This window comes from Carassius carassius, chromosome 15 (assembly GCF_963082965.1).
Source record: "Carassius carassius chromosome 15, fCarCar2.1, whole genome shotgun sequence".
NCBI classification, from domain to species: domain Eukaryota; kingdom Metazoa; phylum Chordata; class Actinopteri; order Cypriniformes; family Cyprinidae; genus Carassius; species Carassius carassius.
The window spans coordinates 8637110-8651959 of NC_081769.1; the positions used below are offsets into that span (position 1 = coordinate 8637110).

The 14850-nt window shown below is 37.6% G+C and overlaps 1 protein-coding gene across 1 annotated transcript in view; it reads right to left on the bottom strand.

Annotated features, from left to right (window-relative positions):
• ndufb9 (NADH:ubiquinone oxidoreductase subunit B9) overlaps positions 1–14850 on the bottom strand; it is an 83685-nt gene that overhangs the window by 65134 nt on the left and 3701 nt on the right. The gene's annotated exons all lie outside the window — the stretch shown is intronic.

The following is a 14850-nucleotide window of genomic DNA, read 5'->3' on the forward strand; positions in this document are numbered from 1 at the left end:
ATCTCTGCTTTAAGATCTTCGACATATGATGTCCTTGGTATCAAAATGATCTGCTTTTTGTTCCCCAAACAATTATGTACACTGTGATCCTATAATGCATCATACTATTTGTACCACAGTTTGTGTTACCAGATAACCAGTTAATCATGCCTTTCATAAAATATGCAAATGAGGTGTCGCTGGGACAAATAAACACTTTCCCGCTGAAACTATATGCCTTGTTATTGGTCAATCCAACCAAAAGGGTTGTTACCGGGAAACCAGATAAAACCTCTTCCACACCCAAAAAGTGAGCTTGTCTTAACTTGTGGTTCCCCGGAGACACCCATCACCATGGAAACCTCACAACTCCCCTTCTGGGGGAGTACAATCTTCTGGCAGTTTTTAGCAACTTTGTTGATTCACTTATAAGCATTCAACCCATGGATGAAATGATGGATGATGAAAGGTTTTACTCCTAACAGGATTCAACAAGAATCTACACATTATACATGCACCGGGACACTTTACTCATCAACTCCAGAACCAATGCAAGTAACCGCTTGCTAACTATTTAGATGCGCTTTTAGGCTTTGACTCCTTTTAATTAAGGTGAAGATATTCTTTAATGGTTCTTAACAGGTTGTGATTTAGTTTATGAGTAAATGCTGCCATGACTCTCCACTCTCATGGCGTGAGTGCGCGTGTGCATGCGCTCTCTCTCTCTCTCTCTCTCTCTCTCTCTCTCTCTCTCTCTCTCTCTCTCTCTCTATCTTTATCCATGCCTTCCTTGCGTTGGCATCTATTGCCGCGTTTCCACTGAAATTACCCGGAACATTTGTACCAGGAACTTTTTTCCCCCCAGACCTGTTGCTTCCTGCATTTCCAACGCGGTCTAAAGTACCGAGAAGATTAGGTGACTGGTGATGTAAGTCTGTGCGCGTTTCTCAATACAAAAGTGCGCTGATTTTGGACTTGCATCCTTGGTAGTTCAGCCTGTGCATTCGATTCGGGAGTGTGATCTCCGCGACGATGCAAATCCGGTTATTCTGCAAACAGCAGCATACTTCATAACTTTAGTCAGCTGACCATGGCTACTGCAATTTTCCTCTCTGTATATTTACAATAAAACGAAATAGGATATCAAATACGACTGCCTCCTTTCATTTTCATTTAAACATAATAACAGCTGCAGAAATGTACTTAGTTCAGAGATATGTATATATATACAGTAGGGGTGTAACGGTCCGCAAAAATCACAGTTCGGTACGTACCTCGGTTTTAACGTCACGGTTCGGTTCATTTTCGGTACAGTAAGGGAAAGAAATGCAAACATTAAACTGCAGGTTTTTAACAATTTGTTTACACTTTTTTAAATACTTTTTAATAAAATATATATAAAATAAAAAAGAATAAGAAATAAAATACTGCTGCAAAGTTCTCCATTAAATAAAATACTCTGTCTCAAACCAATATCATATAATAAAATATAATGAAAAATACTGAAAAATATAAATAAATAACTATGATTACAGTGCAGCATTACCAATACCAGCGTGTAGGCCTGCTAATATTTTAAAAATATATATAACTTTTCCAAAGTGTAAAGTGCAGCATGAACAGTTTCAGTTTTTAGACCTGCTCAGATTTCGTTATTGCGTTGGACCGATCGGAATTAAGAGCAAAGGTCTGTTTAAATGCCGAAGGGAGCTGCGTTTGAATTACAATCGTTTTTTTTCCTAGTTGTAGTGATGTTCACACTAGCGTGATGCCTTTTGAAAACCTTAGGCCGGTGACACACTGGCATATTGCACCTGTCAAACATAGTCTATTTTGCCGTCAATACTGTTGACGGTGTCCTTTATCAGTAGGCTTTATATTTATGCTCAACATGAAGTATAGATATTGTTGTCGTGAAGACAAGATCCTGGTCTGTCGGTGGTCTCCCTCTATGTCACCTACAGTAGCAGCAGCACGCCAGCGCCACGTCAGGCACGATTCTGGTGTGTAAAGACACAGAAAACGCGAAGCAGGTGTCACGCACCTGACACGCAGCAGAAACACCACACTCACGCCACGCAGCCAGTGTGTCACCAGCATTAGAATCAGCTGCAGGGCGGGATTTGCGCTGAACGGGGAGACTTCCGCCACTTAATATATTCGTTTGGAAACATGAACAAAATATTGCATTCGGTACACACGTGCACCGTACCGAAAGCCCTGTATCGAAACGGTCTGGTACGAATACACGTACCGTTACACCCCTAATATACAGCCATTACAATTAAACAAAATATTACATACATTTGCCTTAATTTTCATTTTAACATATAGATAAATTGAATACAGACCAAAGATAACCTGTTAGATTTAGCAAAAACGAATAATATTTTATGTTTAACCACTAAAGAGACATCAGAGCCAGCGGCAAACATCAGAAGGTCTAGCCGAGGTGAGACTGCTCTCGGCGGATACATAAGCACTGAGCTCCCGCTGATTGCGTGGACCTCACCGTCTCCGAGATCGGCGAAAAACATTTTTAAATAGCGTCTTTATAAATAAACCACAGATAGGGATGGGACGATAACCGGTTTTATTGATAACCGTGATAAAATGTGCTGAAGGTTAGTAATATCGTTTAAAAATGAATTATCATTAAAACTGTGTTTGATTATCGCGGTTTTAATAACTCACTATTAAATCATGTCCAGCCAGCAACAGTCTGACGCAAGCGCAGCGCACAATGTTTTTTTTGTTTTTTTTCGAGAAGGAATGGCGAAAGTCAGTGACTTTTCTATGCTTTTCTATGCTTCTACACTTTTCATTGTAAGGAAGGAAATGCCACAGAATTTAATCTTTCTTTAAATTAAGTGCATAGAGTTGCTTGTTTTATTAGTTGTTTGTTGATTATTAAATATAAAACTTGCTGAAATGTTTTCAGTGTGAGCATCAACTATTTTTGAACACTTTCATCTCGTTTCAACAAAACCGTGATAATATTGATAATTGTGATAATTTTAGTCACTATAATCGTGATATTAAATTTTCATACCGTCCCATCCCTAACCACAGATTTGGGTTTTAAACAAAAATACTTTTAAAAATACCTGAAATACTTTTAAAATTACATTCCATGTCACAACAACAGTAATATTTAGAAAATGATCCGAATAAATGGTGGTTGAACTCAACCAATGCTGCGTGAACTCAACCAATCAGGATGTTTAGCTCACAAGTCCCGCCCCCGAAAGTTATGGAACTTTGAAAAAGTACTACCTCGCCAGCAGGGACTTTCTGAGGGGCATTTTTTTACCCGGAACTTTATTTAGTTCATGGTTCCTGTGGTGGAGTACCAGGCCAAAGTTCCTGCGGTGGAAACGCAGCATATGTTTAGAGATCGACCGATATGGGTTTTTCTATAGCCGATGCCGATGTTTAGAGGTCAGGGTCAGCCGATGGCCGATATGTGCTGCCGGTTTTTAGGGCCGATATCTTGAAGTTTTCCCCTTCATTTGCATGCTAAAATGAAACACTAATAATAAGTGGATGCACAACATTTCTAAACTTATCATCATTTATTGAGCACTGACTTGAACCATCTCTCGAATCTTAATTTTGTGCACTGCACGGTATTAAAATAAAAAATGTATCCAAAGTTAACCAAACAAAATCAATAAACTGACCAAGTATTAAATATATAAAACAGGTAATATATATATATATATATATATATATATATATATAGAAGTCAATCATTTGCATTAAAGTTTTAGAGCATTTATCAAGTAGAATTTTTTTGTTGTTTGAACATAAATGTAAACTTAAATATACATTTAAATAAATACAATTTTAGAAATAAAAATCAATTAAACTGAAAAATAAAAAAAATAAATATATAAAAAATGAATAACAGTAGTGCTGCAAACATACTAGCAACCAGCAACATTTGTGTTTGGTATAAATGACACAGAACATCTAAAGTGCATTCTAATTTCAAACTTACATCGCAGTCTGTTCATTATTAAAATAAAGTAGTCAACCAAACATTTAAAAGGTTACACTGGTCAGTTTAAATAGACCGTAGTATACCGGTCCACTCTGCTGTTATTCAAAGGAGGTTTTTGCTCATGTGTAGAGGATGATCTTTCCGTCTAGTTTACATTAAATAAATAAAAAATATTATAATTTAACATTCAGATACATTGCGAATATGGAAACATTTGGAAATGTGCGGAACGAGACGTGAGCAATAACCTCCAAATACATTTAGTCAAACCCGCGCCTGCACGTCCTTGTATGGATCGGATCATTTTTCGGATCAGCAAAAAAAAAAAGGCCAAGACAAATAAACATACGTTTTTTTTTTTTTTTTATTAACATTAAATTATTAAATTAAAATATATGAAACCAACTTAAAGTGCACATAACATCTTCTTTTTAACATAATAGCCCGACTTCTCATTTTCCAGTGTGCTGTGATGAACTGAGCAGTTATCGTCACCGAGCTCTCCGTCCCCCTGGACGTCCACCCTTCTGTCGTGAGCGCAACAGAGGATGCTCGGGATAGTTTATCCACAACTTTTTTCTTCTCCTGTTCATAAAGATCTGGCACAATCTTTTCACTATAACCTCTTTCCTTCATCATTACATTTGACAGGGAATCCAAAATGCGCAGGGCGTTCAAGCTCCTCCGTTCCTCCGCTCGCCATGACCACTGAGTGTGGACTGAACATGCGCAACTTTTTTTTTTTTCATAAATCAATCCGGGGGTCACGTGTGTGCCGAACCGAAGATATTGATCAATGATGATCCATTGCACCACTACTATAGTGTGTCATTTGAAAACATTGCAGTTGCGTTTTAAAATACAACAACAAGCACCACGAAACCATTTAAAGGGGCGCATTCAGCGGTCTTCCTTGACGGGAAACAGTCAACAAAGTTAAATGATCTCCAACGTATGGCGCGCTCTCTTCATTTTATCAAATGATCAAAATCACATCTATTCATTTTATAGTCCTGCTACTAGCATTTTATTCAGACTAAAACCCCTTTAATTCGGGTGAGAAAGCTTTTTTTCCAAGTGGCTTTTGCACATAATAATAATACCGCTGCAGACGCATTTTGCAGCATTAAAGTAATTAATTGATCATTAATTTAAACGACGATCGATAATGGAAATTATCGAATATTGACATCCCTAAATACAAATGAGTTGGATGGAAAACTGGTTATTGTCTGCATCAAACCATGCTTCCGAACAAATGTCATTCACCGTTCTGGGCAGCTCCAGCACAGCTGTCTCTCCGAGCACGCTGATGTCTGTGAGCGGGGCGGAGTAACGTCAGAGACAGTTTACTTTGGTAATGTCACGCTGCAGTGTTTGTTAGAGCTGTCAACTTCTCCACCCCATTTACAGAGTGAAATTCTCTGACTACCTTTATCTCCCAGGACTGTTGTTGAATCTTCCAAAACTTTTGGCTTGCAGTGCTTCACATGCTGCTGCAGCAGCACTTTCCACCGCACCAATAACACGGGGCTGCCCGCCGATGTGCCTGACTTTAAATCGACGCTACTAAACATGGACATCGGCCGATGCCGATATATTAAAAAATGACAAATATCGGCCCGATATCGGTCGACCTCTACATATGTTTAATGGGTGTATGTTTGTGTTTAGTCAGATGTTGCATGTTCCCCTGTTGTGTAGTTTAATAACCATCCATATGTATTCACACTTGGTTGTCTGTGTTTGCTGCTCATGGGACAAGGTCACTTTAACATTCCCGTTTTGTTACATGCTCTGGGAGCAATGTATTAGTAGTAAAATTATTTTTTGTGGCCAGAGAAATCATTTTATTTAGAGTCAATAAATGATTAACACTGTCCGCCTTCCAGACGAACAAATCATTTGATTGTAGTATTAATGCTACTAGTAATTCCTGAAGATGAATGTAGTTAATAATAACCTGTTATAATTATGTACATCTCACTCTGAGCTAATTTGTTACAATAGACACTGAAGTGCCTTAAAAAAAAATTACCACACTGAATGGTTTTTTATTTGATATAAAAATACATGAAATCAGTCCTGGAGCAATCTAGAAATGTAGTAAGTTGAAAGTCACATGTCTCATGAGTTTCTATTTCAAATCTGAAGAAGATACCATGAAAAAATTGATTCCTGCAACCATTTTTCTGAGACTATATCTATTATTATTATTATACTATCATTATTATATTACTATGTCTGTTATTATACCTGTACACGTTCAACGGTGTGCGCCTCGAGCTACGTTTCAAGAACATGTATGAAAATCGGTACACACATGTAACACACCGATACCTACAAAAAAGTCTAGATACATATTATCTAAAGGCCTTTGCGAAGTTAAATTAAGAAGATCTTGAGTTTTCGTTAAAGGGTGTGTCCATGGCACCATGATAAATTTCGATGTCTCGCAATGGGAAAGAGCCTTTTCATACAAAGCCCCTAAGCTATGGAATGTGCTTCCTCTGCCCGTCAGAAATACACCAACGTTGGGTTATTTTAAAAAGTTGATTAAGACACATTTAAGACTGTCTTTCTCTAATGAATTTTTGTATTGCTTTTGGTGTTTTGTTTTATTTTATTTATTTCTTTATTACTGTAGCGATTTGGGTTTAAGAAAAGCGCATTACAAATAAAATGTATTATTATAGAAGTTGTTGTAACTCAGGCATTAAATGTCCGATCTTGCCCAAACTTCACATATTTGATAAGAGTCCTGGCCTGAACACATCTGCAGGCCAATATTCCATTGGGTGTGGCAAAGTGGCTTGATAGCGCCACTTATACACATTCAACAGAGTGCGCCTCGAGCTACATTTCACGTACATGCACGAAAATTGGCACACACATGTAACACACCAATACCTGCAAAAAAAAGTCTCTTGGTATGAAATCCGAATCCCAACAGCAAGTCAGTTATTTTGAATTTTCTCTGCAAAATGTATGTCCTTTTCGCCATTTTCAGGGGTTGTACTTTAATGAACTCCTAGAGATTTATTCAGATCAAAACCAAATTTAATCAGTGTAATCTAACGGCCTTTGCGATGCTAAATGGCGAAGATCTTGAGTTTTTGTTGAAGGTCGTGTCTGTGGAAGCATTATCAATTTTGATGTTTCGCCATGAGAAAGGAGTTGCTATAACTCAGACATACAATGTCATGTCTGCCCCAAACTTAAATGTCTTGTTTTACAATAACTTAAACATGCAATGTCCAATCCACAACAAACTTCACATATTTGGTCATGACCTGAAGAAATAATAAGGCCAATATTCAGTATTAAACATAGCGCCACCTGTTGGCAATAGGATACATCATGCTTTATAATAACTTTAAATTTCATATGCTTGATAAAAGTGCTCGACTGAAGAAATCTCCATGCCAAAATCCAGTTATAATCATAGCGCCACCAGCTGGCAGCAAGAAGACTGGCACATATAAATGACTTTGACATATTCCACTTATATTTCCAACTTTAAATGCATATTTCTCACGTTCACCTTTTTACTAAAGTCACTTGCTGGCGGTGAGCCCAGGTACGAGGGCCTCTTCATCGTTGCTTGCAGTTTTAATTATGTCCCGAGCACCGATGGTGCGAGGACCCTCTTGGAGTTGCTCTGTTTATTATTATTTTTATTATTAATATTATTAGTGCCCGAGCACCGATGGTGCGAGGACCCTATTGGAATTGCTCCGTTTAATATTATTATTATGAATATTATTTGTTATTTTGTATCATTTTTGCCATTGTCAGGGGTTTTACTTTAACGTACTACTCTTAGAGATTTATTCAGATCAACACCAATGTTGGTCTGTGTAATGTTAAGGCCTTTGCAATGTTAAATTGCGAAGATCTTGAGTTTGTGTTAAAGGGCACCGTACAAATTACGATGTTTCGCCGTGAAAAAGGAAGTTCCTATAACAAAGAGGGCCCATTCATCACTGCGTGCAGCATTAATTCTTCTTCTTTAAAATGAATCGCATTTTTGAGGGCCTAAAAATGCTTTAAAAATCATGAAACTTTGCACACGCCTCAGACCTGGTGAAAATGTACATCTGATATAGGTTTCAGAAGAGGGTGTGGCAAAATGGCTCAACAGCGCCACCTATTCTTTAAAAAAAAAATCAGCAGCCTTCGAGCAATGTGTCAGGTACATGCATGAAAATTGGCACACACATGTAACACATCAATACCTACAAAAAAGTATCTTGGTATGAAATCTGAATCCCAATAGAAAGTCAGTTATTTTAAATTTTATGAGCAAATTTTGTGTAATTTTTGTCATTTGCAAACGTTGTATTTTACCAAACTCCTCCTAGATATTTATTCAGATCAACACCAAATTTAGTATGCCTAATCTAAAGGCCTTTGCGATGTTGCAAAGTAGTGTTGTCACGATACCAAAATTATTGTTTCGATACCGATACCTAGTCAAGAATTGCGATTTCGATACTTTTTCGATACTTTTCCTGAAAAGGGAAAATACACTCAAATATCATTGCTGTGCTTTATTTTAAAACCAGGACAACATTCTAATCATATAACACACTAATAGATGAACATATGAACAGCAGATATATTAAACATTTGAACAAAATATAAAATATCAAAATATGAAAAATAAATTAGGGCAATGAGATTCAAGGTAAAGAAAGAATAAATTTAGCAGCATTATCTCAGTTATCATAAGAAACAAAAGAGTAATAACCTTATCTTGATTCTGAACTTTGAATAAAAATATGAACAGCGATTATATTAAACAATATTTCTGAACTCAAAAGATTAAATGTCAAAAGATAAATATCAATTTAAGCAATGGCATTCAAGTAAAAAAAAAAAAAAGCAAATAAAATTTAGCAGCAATATCTCAGATATTGTAACTTATTCTGTCAGTTGTGCAACCTTTTCTTTCAGAGGAGAAAACTCAGCCAGTGAGCTTTATTGAGCGTCATCTTTTTCTACCAGTCGTGGACCGGCGGCCACAGTATCACTTGTGCTCGCACATGCAGCCTAGTGATTCGCGGGTCGGGTTTTTTTCCAACCCGCGGGTCCCACATTTATGAAATTATTTGGCCCGCCCCAGCCCGCAAATAAAGTAACATTTCTTTACCCACCCCGACCCGCGCATCGGGGACATGATGGAAGATACGTTGCTACTTAGACCTTCGTATTAACCTTATCAAAGGCCCTAATAAAATATGAAAATATATATTCCAAATATTTAATATAGGCTATATGAAATTGCACTATATGGTTCGTCCATGAACGAATCTTTTAGGTGAACGAATCGTTCTCGTTCAGGTAATCCACTGACTCATATTTCTCGTTCACTGAAGTTCCTCCCTCCACAGCAGCGCGCGAGCACGGCGCTATTGGCAGCGAATGCGCAGCTCATGACCAGCTCTGTTAACGGTTTCATCCTGTCAAAGAGTTACTCAAGATGTGACGGAGCATGTGATTTGTTGAATGTAGTGAACCAATATGCCCTTCACTGAACGAGATTAAAAGAACTTCTCATTCGTGTACGAGTTGAATGAACTGATACATCTCGTTTATGAACGAAATGAATGAGTATACAGGGTCAGTGAGCCAAGCAAGTAAATCTCGATCAGCAATTAGCAGATACAAAGCGCAGTTATAGGTGCTGTGCAGATACGCTCATTTTCATATTTAGCATACAGAACATAACTCCACGTTTAATCCCCGATTAATTTGAATATTATATATGAACTGTCTGACCAAACAATTAAAATGTTAATTATGCAAGAAAACCTCGTGCTTTGTTCATCTGAACAACTTATTTAATGCGATTATGCACACATTTAAGTAAAGCCACTAATGCAGCCATCTCGCTGTGGTGCTTTTTTGCTGCTTGCGTTTGGAGAAAAAACACAGACGTCCATAGGGAGGCACTGGAAGCGTGCGTTGCACACACCAACATGAAATACGTCTCTTACAAATCTGGAACGCAGTTGTTATTTGAAGTATCGATACTAATAAATTAAGGAATCGTGACGTTTTTAATTTCCGAGAATCGCGATACTTTTGAAGTATCGGTGCACCATGCAACACTATTGCAAATATCTTGAGTTTTCGTTTAAAGGGAGTGTCCATGGCTGCCTGATGAATTTTGATGTTTCGCCATGAAAAATGAAGTTGCTATAACTCAGAACTACAATGTCCAATCTGCCACAAACTTCACATTTGATAAGACTCCTGACCTGAACAGATCACATGCCCGTATTCAGTTATAGTGATAGCACCACCTACTGGCACCAGGAAGTAATATATTACGCTGTAACAAACTACTCCTAGAAATTTTATGACAAATTGTTTTTGGTCTAATCTAAAGACCTTTGCGATGTTAAATTGTGAAGATCATGAGTTTTCGTTAAAGGGCGTGTCCATGGGGCTGTGACAAAGTAAAAAGTCTCGCCATGGGAATAAAAGTTGTTGTATCTTGATCGATCTTGCCCAAACGTCACATGTTTGATAAAAGTCCTGGCCTGAACACATCTGAAGGCCAATATTCCATCGGGTTTGGCAAAATGGCTCGATAGTGCCACCTATTAACTTTCAACGGAGTGCGCCTCAAACTACGTTTCATTTACATGTACAAAAATTGGTACACAGGGGTTGTTTAGTCTTGGCCAAAATTTTTGAGAATTACATAAATATTGGAAATTGGAAAAGTTGCTGCTTAAGTTTTTATAATAGCAATTTGCATATACTCCAGAATGTTATGAAGAGTGAGCAGATGAATTGCATAGTCCTTCTTTGCCATGAAAATTAACTTAATCCCAAAAAAACCTTTCCACTGCATTTCATTGCTGTTAACTCAGGTGAGAATGTTGACGAGCAGAAAGGCTGGAGATCATTATGTCAGGCTGATTGGGTTAGAATGGCAGACTTGACATGTTAAAAAGAGGGTGATGCTTGAAATCAATGTTCTTCCATTGTTAACCATGGTGACCTGCAAAGAAATGCGTGCAGCCATCATTGCGTTGCATAAAAATGGCTTCACAGGCAAGGATATTGTGGCTACTAAGATTGCACCTAAATCAACAATTTATAGGATCATCAAGAACTTCAAGGAAAGAGGTTCAATTCTTGTAAAGAAGGCTTCAGGGCGTCCAAGAAAGTCCAGCAAGCGCCAGGATCGTCTCCTAAAGAGGATTCAGCTGCGGGATCAGAGTGCCACCAGTGCAGAGCTTGCTCAGGAATGGCAGCAGGCAGGTGTGAGCACATCTGCACGCACAGTGAGGCCAAGACTTTATGAAGATGGCCTGGTGTCAAGAAGGGCAGCAAAGAAGCCACTTCTCTCCAAAAAAACATCAGGGACAGATTGATCTTCTGCAGAAAGCATAGTGAATGGACTGCTGAAGACTGGGGCAAAGTCATATTCTCCGATGAAGCCCCTTTCCGATTGTTTGGGGCATCTGGGAAAAGGCTTGTCGGGAGAAGGAAAGGTGAGCGCTACCATCAGTCCTGTGTCATGCCAACAGTAAAGCATCCTGACACCATTCATGTGTGGGGTTGCTTCTCATCCAAGGGAGTGGGCTCACTCACAATTCTGCCCAAAAACACAGCCATGAATAAAGAATGGTACCAAAATACCCTCCAACAGCAATTTCTTCCAACAATCCAACAACAGTTTGGTGAAGAACAATGCATTTTCCAGCACGATGGAGCACCGTGCCATAAGGCAAAAGTGATAACTAAGTGGCTCGGGGACCAGAATGTTGAAATTTTGGGTCCATGGCCTGGAAACTTCCCAGATCTTAATCCCATTGAGAACTTGTGGTCAATCCTCAAGAGGCGGTTGGACAAACAAAAACCCACTAATTCTGACAAACTCCAAGAAGTGATCATGAAAGAATGGGTTGCTATCAGTCAGTATTTGGCCCAGAAGTTGATTGAGAGCATGCCCAGTCGAATTGCAGAGGTACTGAAAAAGAAGGGCCAACACTGCAAATACTGACTCTTTGCATAAATGTCATGTAATTGTCGATAAAAGCCTTTGAAACGTATGAAGTGCTTGTAATTATATTTCAGTACATCACAGAAACAACTGAAACAAACATCTAAAAGCAGTTTAGCAGCAAACTTTTTGAAAACTAATATTTATGCAATTCTCAAAACTTTTGGCCACGACTGTACTTTAACAAACTCCTCCTAGAGATTTATTCAGATCAACACCAAACTTGGTCAGTGTAATCTAAAGGCCTTTGCGATGTTCAAAGAAGATCTTGAGGTTTCGTTGTAGGGCGTGTCTGTGGCGGCCTGACAAATTTCAATGTTTAGCCATGAGAAAGGAAGTTGCTGTAACTCAGACATACAAAGTCCAATCTGCCTCAAACTTCACGTTTGATAAGACTCCTGACCTGAACATATCTACATGCCCAAATACAGTTACAGCTATAGCACCACCTGCTGGCAACAGGAAGTGACATGTTTTACGCTGTAACAAACTTTTACTTTTTTTTTTTTGGTCAGTCCAATCTAGTGTTGTCAAAAGACCCGGTACTTCGGTACCAAGTCGGTACTAAAAAAATGAAAAAGTCACGGTACCAGGTTTCTTTAAGTACTGGTGGTACCGAGGACCCGGTCAACCCGGTTCTTGACACATACAGCACTATGATTTCCGCGAAGCAGAAAACGTGGACGGAATCTCAAAATCCCTTCATGAAAATGGAACTTAAATTTTAATATGGACAGTAACTGAATTTGTCAAAGTTAACAAATTAATCAAATCTCCATATGGACCAGTATCTGTAAATGTTAAGCCGCAAAAGTTGGTTGAAATATGAATCCTGCATATTCTGCGCGTCTCAGTGTGAATGAATGGTTTGATTACTACATAGACTGAAGCGCGTGACGCTTGCAGTAATGAGGACATAAATACATAAACATCATCACCAGAACTGTTTTAGTCACTTCACAAGCATTTTACCGTTTCATTTGAGTAAAACCAGTGTCAATTTAAAGGTATTCATGGCAACCCGTCAAAACAATCCTCTATATTGCGAGCAAATCACTCACATATGACTAAATTTTACTCTGGGCACCTAAATTATGTCTATTTTTAGCCATTGGCTAATAAATTCTTAGATTTTACTCGCCAGTGTGTGTGTTCAAGGTTATTATAAGATTAGCACATTTTCACTCGCTGAACACTGACTGAGCGCTTTAGAGTTCTCTCTCCATCAAGCGATCTGTACTTTTCACTTCATCTCAATGGACGCACAGCGCTCTGTATTTGACGAACTGTAAACTCTGTGTGAAGGCGCTCGACTCGATGTCACTTTGCTGATAGCGCTGTTTCTCACACAGGCAGAGAGATAGAGCGAGAGACTTATCACCCTGAATCGACACACTACATAGAAGACAACAAATAACATAGTTAACATCAAAATAATGGAGATCATTTAGAATTATTCAGTTATTTGGAACAATAAATGTTCTCTGGTAGTGGGTGGAGGCAATTTCATTGGCTGGCGCTCATCTATTACCATCGCTGTTTTGATTTCAGCAAATCTGTTCGACCGAACACCGACAACATTGTATATTGTTAGTATGGTTGTAGAATTAGTAGTAGTTTTATCTTTTAATTATAATTAATATGATCTATTACTATTTTTTTTTACAGAAACCCTCAATGACCAAAATATCTTATGCATCACCACCAGTCTTAAGTTCAGTTAAAATGACAAATATGCATTCATACATGGTTATCAAGTTTTAGTTCTAATCACTAAAGTTCTATCTTAAATAGTGCTTAATACCATAAAATAATGCTTGACTGACTGATTAAGAAGCTAAGATTTAAGAAGCTGTGCCATTTTACAAAGATAAGCTGATTGGAATCATATGTGTGTGTGTGTGTGTGTGTGTGTATGTGTGTAAAATAGTATATCAGTCTGGCAAGTAAACAAAAAATTGTACTATCCAATGGCGATTATATTGTCAAGGTGTGCTTAGAGGGTTGCAAAAAAAAGATCATTATTACATAAAGGCATTGTGCTAGAAATATTACTATTATTTTGTAAAATGTATGTGATACTGCTACTACTGTTAAAAAAAATGTATAAAACTTATTTCAATTACATAAATCACACAATATTTCTTCCATGTTTTAATTTAAAATCCGCTTTATTTACCAAAAAATAAAATGTTTAAATTTCCGTAATTAAAAGACAAATTAAATTTGGGTGAGACTTGTTTACTGTTTTTCATAATTATATTACTTGTAGAAAAACTTTAAACACAACTGTAAATAAGTATAAAGAATGGCATTGGTTTTATTTTTTGTGATAAAAAGTGTATAATTAGCATATTTTTGTGTTTTGCTTTGGTACCGAAATTAGTACAGAGAACCGTGGATTTTCACTGGTATCGGTACCGAATACTGAAATTTTGGTACCGTGACAACACTAGTCTAATCTAAAGGCCTTTGCAATGTTAAATTGTGAAGATCTTGAGTTTTTTTTTTAAAGGGTGTGCCCATTCCATGTTCAATCTGCACTAAATTTCATATGCTTGATAAAAGTGCTGGACTGAAGAATTCTTCATGCCAAAATCCAGTTATAGTAACTATAGTAACTGTTTAGGCTAGTGGTTCTCAAAATTGTATACCAATAACCTGCATTAAAATTCAGTAGCATAGTAGGGCTAACTATTCAACTACATCTCTGCACAGAAAAAAAAAATTTCATATGAATATTTACTGTTGTCAGTTTGAACATTAACACTGCACTGTACTTACGAACAGGTAAATAAAAAAAAAAAAAAAAAAAAAAAAACGGAAATGATGATTAAAT